Below are 10,270 nucleotides of genomic sequence, written 5' to 3'. Positions count from 1 at the left end.
CCCAGCCTGGTCACACCCTGAGAAGCAGTGTGTGATTACAGAACTGAAAGAAGAACGGGCAGTGCATGCTATTGGCAGCCCTTGCTGAATTTTCCAGAAGTCTGGCTCAATGTGCCTGTTTCTGGTCCCTTGATGTTTGCCTGGGATTAATTGCTACCCTCGTCCCCACCCTCCCTCGTGCCACTATCTCAATGTCACAGCCAGCCTCAATCTCAGCATAGCACCAGCTCCCGTCCCAGCAGCCTGCACTCCCAGCAGCAGTCTTGAGCCAGCTTGCACCTCCAGTGCTGGCAGCCATTGACCTTGAGTGTGCTCAGTGACATCCCCCTTCTCACGACAGACTGGTTAGCTTTAAGCCAGTCATAACACTCTTTGCCACGTTATGCAAGAAGTGTGCACAACTTTCCTGCTGACGTTGGAATTCTCTATCAAATGACATCTTACGCGGAAGCTAAACAATGTCAAAACCACCGGGATGGCAGGATCTTAGGTAGGGCACTGCATCTTGAAGACAGAGGGAACTGCAAGCCATCTGGTGTGTAGATAAGGCTGATCTGGGGGACATCAAGCTGATTTCCCCCACAGGGGTGGCCCTGGGAAGGTGGGTGCAGTGGGCAGGAGCTCAGGCCAAGAAGCAACCATGAGAACAGAGGTCCTGAGAATTCACAGACATCGCAGGGAGGGCGCTGGCTTCCCGCAGGCCGTGGGAGAGAGGCAGGCGCCAAACCTCTGAGGCTCTATTGACCCTGGCTGACATCTGGGTAACATCTGTTATGCAGAGGAGCTGGTTCCAGTCAGAAAACTGCAAACCCAGCAAGACTTTCAAACACCTAGTAGGGATTTTTAAACAGTGTTAGATTCTTTCATAGCAAGAAACTCACTAATGGCCACCTGGTTCAGCTATAGTTCAGACACACGCCAAAATACACAGGTCTATCACACATAACAATAATAACCTATATTTAATGTGCATGTATTTAATGTGCCAGATATTGAATGATCACTTTAAACCTATTAATTTCTATAATCCTTATAATAATTCCTTAGGGTGGATGTTATTATCCACGTGGCAGCCAGAGGTAAGGTTGGGGGTGAGCTGCTTCGACATCCCAGAATAAAAGCTAGAAGCTGGGCTTGGGTGGCTCATGCCTGTAATCCTGGCTACCTGGGAGGCTGAGATTGGGAGGATAACAATTCAGGATCAGCCTAGGCAAACAGTTCTCAAGACTCCATCTTAACCAATGTGTGCCATCCCAAGCTACATAGGAGGCTGAGATAGGTACAATGGCAGCTCCAGGCCAGCTGGGACAAAAAGTTTGCAAGACCCCTTCAATGGAAAAATATTTGGGCATGGTGGTGCACGTCTGTCATCCCAGTGACAGTGAGAAGCAAAAAAAAAAAAAAAAATAGGAGGATCACAATCCAGGCTAGCCTGGGCAAAAAGCAAAAGGGATCAGAAGCATGGCTCGTGTTGTAGAGTGCCTGCCTAGCAAGTGCAAAGCCCTGAGTTCAAACCCCAATACCACCAAAGCAATAAATAAATAACGCCTGCACCCAAAACAAAGAAATGATAAATGTTTGAGGAGGAGGAAATGCTCATTATTCTGATCTGATCACTACACATTACACACATGTACCAGATCACCACACTGTGACTCATAAATAACCTACAATATTTTTTAGGAGGGGTTGGGACTGGAGTTTGAACTCAGGGCTTCATGCTTGCAAAGCAGGCTGTCTACCACTTTAGCCACACCTCCAGTCCACTTTGCTCTGGTTATTTTTGAAGATAGGGTGTCATCAACTATTTGCCCAGTCTGGCCTCAAACCATGATCCTCCTGATCCCAGCCTCCCAAGTAGTTAGGATTACATGCTTGAGCCACCAGCACCCGGCTAATATGTTCAATTATTATTTGTCATTTAAAAAGTAAGAATAGACAGGGTGGGGGGGACAGGGGAGGAGGTGTAAACAATGTATGCACATATGAATAAATGTAAAAGCAGTAAAAAAATTTTTTTTTAATTTAAAAAACAGTAAGAACATGGCCTGGGGGTGTGGTTCAAATAGTAAAGTGCCTGCCTAGTAAGCATGAGGCCTTGAGTTCAAACCCCAGTACCTCAAAATTTAAGAAAAAAAAATGTAGTGCTATAAAATGTAACAGTTTACAGACTAAGATGATCTTTGAGTCTGTACCATACTACTATGTGACTTTCTTCTGTAAAATTCTGTTCTAGAATGAAATATATTTTTGCCTCAGCAAAGGGTGGTATTTAAAAAAAACTGTAGCCCCCCCCCTTTTTGGTGGGGGTACTGGGGTTTGAACTCAGGGACTTGAGCTTGCTAGGCTGGTGCTTTACTACTTGAGCTACACTGCTAGATCCTCCTTTTTAACATAGTGTTCATTCAAAAGAATGGATGCAAATCCCTATTCATTTTCACTGGTGCACAATGAAATTTTACTTGAACAGTTTTCATAATAAAGCACTTGTTATTTGATCTTTAAAAAAGAACATAGCTGGGCAAGGTGGCTCAAGACTGCAATCCCAGTCATTCAAAAGGCAGAGATCAGGAGGACCTTGATTCCAAGCTAGCCCTGGGAAAGTATTTCGAGACCCTATCTCGAAAAAACCCAACAGCACAAAGGGCTGGTGGAGTGGCTCAAGTGGTAGAGCACCTGCCTAGGAAGTGTGAGGTCCTGAGTTCAAGCCTCAGTACTACAAAGAAACTTTTTTTAATGCTAAAAAAATGTAATGGCTTCCAGACTAGGATGATCTTAGACCCTGTACTGTCCTGTAACCTCTTCTGCCTCCCCGTGTCTCTCTAGAGTAACCCCAGAAATAATACACAGGGGCAAGACCTACACTCACCGTGTCCCCAGAAATCCCCCAGCCCAATATGCTTTGTGAGAAAAGAGGGGTGGACAGAAGGAGGCCAAGACTGGAGCCACCACAGAGCGGGGCTGGGCAAAGGGCTGGCGGCAGGGCAGGAGGGAAAAAAAGTGGAGCCAGCATCCCATGTTTACTTTCAGAAGAGCCAGGCCTATCTGAGGCCTCCCACTGTGACCCGGACTGGGGGAGGGGACAGGGTGGAGTGAGGAATCAGATGTTTCTGTGCTGAGCTAAGCTCTGGATCCTGTCCCAGGGGACTCCACAGCCTTCCCAGAAGACCCGCCTGCCTAGACCCCTCCCCACCCTGTGCCCCCCAGAGATCAAGGGACATTATCCAAGGGCTGAGGCAGGACTCCTGTTCAGGAATCCTATTGCTTTGTTCACCATCAGCCCTTTCTTCCAGCCAACCTCCATCCTGCCTGGGCTGACCCTACCCGACCTCCCCTTGAGTTCCTAATTTGGCCTGCCCAAAGTTTGCAACCCTGCTGGGCCACCCCAGAGAAAGCTGTGGGACACCAGCCTTGTTCTCAGTGCTGGAAAAGGAGGAAGAGGGGGAGGGGGAGGAGGAGAAGAAAGCCAAGCATTTCTGCCTGAAATTCCATATTCAAGCTTCCCCTTTGGGTTAAGGCAGCACTTGCTGTACACTTCCAGAAACCTCTAGCACCCCTCCTCCAAAAAAATGATTCAGAGGAAAAAAATGTCTAGGGACAAATAAGTATCAGAAAACTATGCAAATCATGAGAGTATATTAAAGGCTCTGATAAGACCTGCATGGAACGACCTGATTTGGCCATGGTTCCATGGAGCAAACCTTGAGCATCCAAGGACCCAACTGAATGCACATCATGTAGGTCCACAGACGAACAGGGAATGAGTTGATCTGACTGGACTTGGGTAGGGGTGAGGGAAACTTAAGCCAGAACGACACACACTTTTAGTTAGGGACATCCTGCTCAAGACAATGAACAGGGGCTCAGCCCCTCCCTGCAGCTACCTGGCTGCCTGCTCAATTTCCTGGGACTCTGGATTCTGCCCAAGACATCGTTCTCCCCCAAAGCCAGGATTCCAGCTTCTATACTACCAACCAACGGCAGGGGCTCCCATACCCACAAAAAAGCTATAATAGAGGCCTCACAGGCATTGCCAATCAACAAACACCATGGGGGTTACATGGCAAAGATGCATGATAAGATGCAGAGACAGGATTGTGGTGGTTTGAGGATAACCCAGGCAATAGTAACACAAAGCAGACTAATGCAAGAGGAGTTTGCATTTAGTGGGCATATGGACAGTATGGAGGCCTTTGTACATTAATCTTCACACCAGGAGAGCAGATGGACATGGATGTACATCACGGATCTGTCATCACCTAGCAGATATGCAAGCCTAAGGAGCAAGTTAAGCTTGCCAGGCCTTATCTGAAAAAGGAGTCTGAAGGACTGAAAGTATGCAATACTGCATGGTTTGGAGATTCCATGAGATACCTAACCAGGGCCTGGCCTGCCCTGGGACTATCCCATCCTTCTTTGGGATCTCACATTCCCCTCTGTTCAGAGCCCTCTCCCTTGGGGTCCAGCACTCAAGTCCTCCCTGTAGCCCACAGGGTCCTACATGAACTGTCATCATTAGCGACCTTCTCACCTCCCACCTCCAACTCAATCCCTTCCAACTACATAGGCCTCATTATGATACTAGAACAGATAATAAAGCAGACATAGCCTAACCTCAGGGCCTTTGCACATGCTATTCCTTCTGCCTAAATGCTCTTTACCTCAGATCCTTCACACTTGCGTGAGGTCTCTGCTCATAGCCCACAGTGCTGAACACAAAAGAGAACAAAACCCTTTCTTGCAAAGTATCAGCCTTGGCGGGAGACTAGACTCACGGAAAGGGGACTCCCATGTGAGCATGCCGAACACAGGTGCACTTAGGGACTGTATGGGATGCGGTAGCCTGGGGTTTCCCACCTCTGGGATCTCCAGGCTCTGAGGAAGGGGCTCCCAATCTCTGCAGGGACCCCACAACTGCAGAGGAGCTGGGATTGCAGCTCAGAAGTCCAGCACATGCTCAGTCTGTGGTGCTGGGTTTCATCCCCAGCATCAACAAAATCTACAAAGCAAGAGCTCTGCCCTCTGATCGCTGTGAGTTCAGCCTGCAGCTAAGGTCACCTGTTAAGCCACAGTGGAGTGGACCAGTGTGCCTTTTGAGTAGCTCCAGGAGGGGATGGGAGACCTTTGCACATCTGCCAGTATGGGGTTAGGTGAAGATTCATGCCAAAAAAAAAAAATCCCAGAAGAAATTGCCCACTTGGCCTTAGGTCTTTGCCCATTGTTGTGCAGACAACCTGAAACTTTTGCTCTGGGAAAACTTCCTTAACCTCCCAAACAGGGAAGTGGTGTTTTGTTTTTTTGTTTTTGTTTTTGTCTATTCTACCTGACCCCTTGTGCAGGCAGAATTTGTTCCTTAATGAGACAGCAAACCACTCAGTAGCGGGCGGTGTGTGGGGGGGGGGAACGTCTAGCAAATGGGCTAACACCTGGGAAGCTCCAGCCACCAGGAAAAGGGGTCACCCCTCAGCATCGTGACCCCAAGGCCTCTCTGGGATTCCCCACCTTCCTTTGCTGTAGGTGGTTAGATAATCAGTCAGTAACATTTAATTTCTCTTATTGGTTCTTTTCTGGTTGCCTGCTACTCTTATCTGAGTGACCATACGCAGTTAGCCCTCTCTGTGCCTCAGTTTCTTCATGTGGGAAGGAGTGCCTACATCATAAGGCAGTTGTGAAGTTAAAACATGCCTCAAAGCCAGGGCTCTCCATCACGGTCATCGTTAAGTTATCATGACTTCCCCATGTTCTTCCCCATGTCCTACTATCCCAGGACAACAATGGGCTTCCATTGCGCCTCCAGTGGCAGCCCTGAAGTACTGCATGTCTCCTAAGGCCACATCCCTTGGGATTCTACAGGTTGCAAATTACATCTTCTCCCTCTCCCCGCCCCACAAAGTTTTTTGGTTTGTTTTTGGTTTTGTTTTTTGTTTTGTTTTGTTTGCTTTTTTTTTTTTTTTTGTGGTACTGGGGCTTGAACTCAGGGCCTACACCTTGAGCCACTCCACAGCCCTTTTTGTGTTAGGTATTTTCAAGACAAGGTCTCACGAACTATTTGCCTGGGCTGGCTTGGAACTGCAATCCCCTGATCTCTGCCTCCTGAGTAGCTGGGATCACAGACATGAGCCACTGGGGCCCAGCTCCCCAGAGGACTTTTAAAAAGTCAGTCCAGGACCACTTGTGGAGGTTCACTCCTCTCAGATACTAGGGAGGTAGAGATAGGAGAATCATAGTTTGAGAACAGCCCTGGCAAAAGTTAGTGAGCTGCTATCTCAAAAAACAAGTCAATCATATATTAATAAGAGTGTCAGGGTGGGGGGGGTTTAAAAAAAAAAGCCCAGGTGTGGTGATGCATACTATAATACCAGCTACTAGGGAGGTGGAGACAGGAGGACCCAGATAGCAGGCTAGCTGAGACAAAAGCTTGAGACCCAGTCTAAAAACAAACTAAAGCAAAAAGAGCTAGGGACAGAGCTCAAGTAGATCTGCCTTGCCTAGCAAGCATGAGGACCTCAATTCAATTCCCAGTACCAAAAGAAAAAAAAAAAAATCCCACTCAAGATGCAAAAGTCTGTTTCCCAAGATTCCCTAAAAAAAAACCTCAACACAGCCCATGGACTGAAAGTAGGTATCATGTCCATCCCCCAACCAATCCCTGAAGCCACATGCCCCACCCAGGCAGGAAAAGGAGACCCCAAGGGAACTCTGAGGCTGCAGCAGGAAAGAGGAGAAATGAATGAAATAAGCCAAAGTTTTGCAGACTAATTATACAGAGGTTTCATAGCTGGTAAGTGGCAGAGCCTGGAGCTCCTGGCTCAAAAGCGGCCCTGAAATTCTCATTGTGCTCTGGGGGCCACCCACCCCCACACCAGGGACAGGTAGCTGAGCCAGGCACTAGGCTAACAGTGGGAACCTTCAGCATTAGAGCCAACTGAGAAAGCCAAGGCAGCCACCTCTTTGATGGAGAATAGGGCTCGGGAAGGCAGCCCAGGGTCAGGTCTCAGGAGGCCCATAGGTAGTAGAGGCCAGAGACAGTTTAGACGTTCCTGAAACGGTTTAGACATTCCTGAAACAGGGACCCTGGAGGGGAGGGGGACAAACACGAGGACTAGCTGCCTCACTGGTCTGAACTGAGACCAGAGAGGTTGCAGGGAGTACAGGGATGATGACAACTCCAGGAGTAGTCTGGCGTTTATGGAAGGACTACCTGCATAAGTAGGCTTATGCATAAGCCCAGACGTATCATTCCAAGTTCAAGAGTAACTTCAGGGGAGAAACTGGGCTACCTGGTCCCAGCTGTGTCCCTGGCTGAACCCAGCACACAACAAATAAACAAATGTTTTCTGCTGCATGAAACTCCCCTCCCCCAACCACTCCTGCTCTAGAAAGGCTGTTATTACCCCCACTCTAGGGATAAATAAATCTAGAATCAGAGGTCAAGGACAAGGTTCTGCTCACCTCTCCAAGGGGACCATGTCTGGAAAAGACCTGGAATTCTGAGGTCAGGAGTCACTACCTTGCCCCCTCCTAGAACCAGGCACCAAGAGGGAGGAAGCTAGCCCAGGTCACTATCTATCTTTCATGTATAATCTCAGGGATTGAGCCATCAGAACCCAAAGGGCCCCCTCTTGCTGGTCGCAGGGTCCTCATCAGTGAAATGGGACCAGCCAGGCCCAGTTCACAGTGAAGGAATTACAGCAGGGGGAACCCAAGGGCAAGCCCAAGGCAGATCAAAACCCCCAGAGGGAAGCTCTGGAGGGCGGAGGCCCAACTGGGACTTATTCACTCGCCCTGGGCACCGTGCCGGGCACACGGGAGGCGCCCAATAAATGCCTGTTTGAGCGACGACCAGCCCTCAATAAATAACAGCTGTTGTTGATGCTGCTGATGCTGGCGAGGGAGTGGGCTCTCCTTTCTTCCACCTTGCCACCCCGTTCTCCCAACCCCCTCTTGTCCTATTCCTGCCTCTTCTCCTTGTCCCCCACCCAATTTTGCCCGGTCCTCCACCCCCGCCCCCATTTCCTCCCAACTCTTTCCATTCAAACTCTCCTCCTCCCCCAACCAAAGCCATTCTTTCTCTTTCTCCTGATCCCCCCATCCACCCCATTCTGCCTTCCTCCCATCCCCCCCATTTTATTCTTTTTCCCCTCCCCTCTCTCCATCTCATTCACCCTCCATTCCCCTCCCCCATCCTACTTCCCTCTCCCCCACTCCCCCCCCACATACACACACCCGAGTGCCTCCACAGCACCTCCACCCCCGCGGGGCGCCAGTCCTGGGCGGGGTGGCCCGAGCTCCGGGGTCCCTGGCTCGGATCCAGCCCTCGGCCCTGGCCAGGCGGCGGCGGCAGGCGGGGTTTCTGGCCGCGCGGTTTGGGGGTTTTTTATAACCCTGGCAGGCTGCTCAGGAAGTGCCTTCCCCGCGCCCCCTCCCCCGGCCACGCCGCCGCGCTCGCTCTCTCTCGCTCTCTCTCGCTCCCTCCCTTCCTGCGCGCGGGGCGGTGAGACTGCGGCGGCCACCGCGGACGGGAGGCCCCGGCGCGCAGGTACCCGCGATCCGACCCGCTGGGGTGCGTGACTTTGTGTGTCTGCATTCGACCGTGTGGCAGGGGGGCCGTGACACATCAGATTGTCCCGCTGTGCGAGTCGCGTCGGTGCGTGAATGTCCCAAGAGTGTTGGCGCGGAACGCACCCGGGTTCTTCGGAGTGCCTGTCTGGGTTGGTTTGCTATGCTTGTGTGCTTGTGCCTGGGTGAGTGTGGCCATTCACGTATGTGCAGAGTTGTGTGTCTGCATGTGTGTCTGTCAGCTTTGGTAGTGAGTCTGCGATTGGGGTGTTATGTGTTTGCTTGAGTGAGTGTAAGCCAGTGTGTGTACATAGTAAAGTGTCTGTGTGTGCAAAAAAAAAGAGTGTGTGTCTGGGTTTGTGTGTCTGTCTCCAAGTATCTGTGTATTTGATTATTAAGTGTTCGTGTTTAAATGTCTATAAGTGACTGTGGCTGAGGTCTAGGTTTGTGGAAATTGTGGGTTTGTCTCTGGACTGTTACCAGCTTGCAAATGTGTCTGTGTGTAGGCCTGTGTGTCTGCTTATCTCTGGATTGTCAGTGTGTCTGTGTGTAAATGTGTGCGACTGTGCGTGTAGGCCCTGGCTGTGTGGATTCATGTGTCTGAGCTTGTGGGTTGTGTCCATATGCAAATGAGTGTTAAGTGTCTACACACAGCTCTGGGAGTGTGTAGTTGTGTGTCTCCGTGCGTTTGTCTCTGAGTGTGAGTGTGTCAGCATGTGTGTTGGGGGCTAAGGGAGTCTTTTGTGGGTCTGCGGTGCACCAAGATTTGCTAGCTGTACAGGTGTGGTCGCCCTGAAGTGTGTGTGGAGGTCACTGCCAGTGTGTGTTTGTGTGGCTGGGTGTGGGAGTGGCGCCACCCACTTCCCCTGAGTTGGTCACCCAGGCCACTGCTGTCTGTCTCAGGGTGTCTCCAGTGGTCGGGCTCAGGGCCTTTAATTAGCGGCTGGTTGTGGGGGTGGGGGGAGGGACCAGCACCGCCCCCTCCCCCGCAGGCCGCGGCCCGCCTTTGTCTGCTTTCCGGGCAGGGGCTGCCTCGCACTGCGTCTGCCCAGCCAGATGTGCAGCGCCTAGAGGAGGCCAGCGGCCCCAGGCCGGTGCGGGCCTCTGCCTGGCCAGACAGGACCTTGTTCCACCGGGAGGCCCCACTGCCGGTCCCCTCAGCTTGGCCGAGGAGGTCTGGGTGTGGAGCTCTGGGTCCCTCCAGGATCCCTGGGATGGGATGGAGCCTCAGTTTCCGGGAGGCATTTCCTCCTCCAGCGCCGGCCCCCTCCCCCAGCTGGCGGCCTCTCTCCAGCCTTCTAGAGGAGGGGCTGGGGAAAATGGCCAAGCCTGGGTACACACACACACACACACACACACACACACACACAGCCACACACACACTCTTACACTGTCACATACATATAGTAATGCACATACACCACTGTGTGTATCCCTCCCTGCTGTCCCTAATGCCAGCCAGAGTCCCTGCTCCCAGTCAGGGGCCTGCCCCCCACACCACACTTGAGCCGGAAGCAGTTTTGGGGAGGAAGGGCCCAGCTTCCAAGAACTGTGGTAAGGGCTGGAGGGTCGTGGGGGGCGGGGGGAGGAGGAGAGACCCAAAGACAATAGTTAGGACCTAGAGAGACACTGGAGGAGGAAGAATGAGCTCCTGGCCTGGCAGTGCTAGAAGGAGGAGAGAGGCAGGGGCTATGGGGGATGGGATTGAGAC

Source organism: Castor canadensis, chromosome 14 (assembly GCF_047511655.1).
Source record: "Castor canadensis chromosome 14, mCasCan1.hap1v2, whole genome shotgun sequence".
NCBI classification, from domain to species: domain Eukaryota; kingdom Metazoa; phylum Chordata; class Mammalia; order Rodentia; family Castoridae; genus Castor; species Castor canadensis.
The sequence above is the reverse complement of the archived record's forward strand: the minus strand, read 5'-3'. Positions refer to the sequence as shown.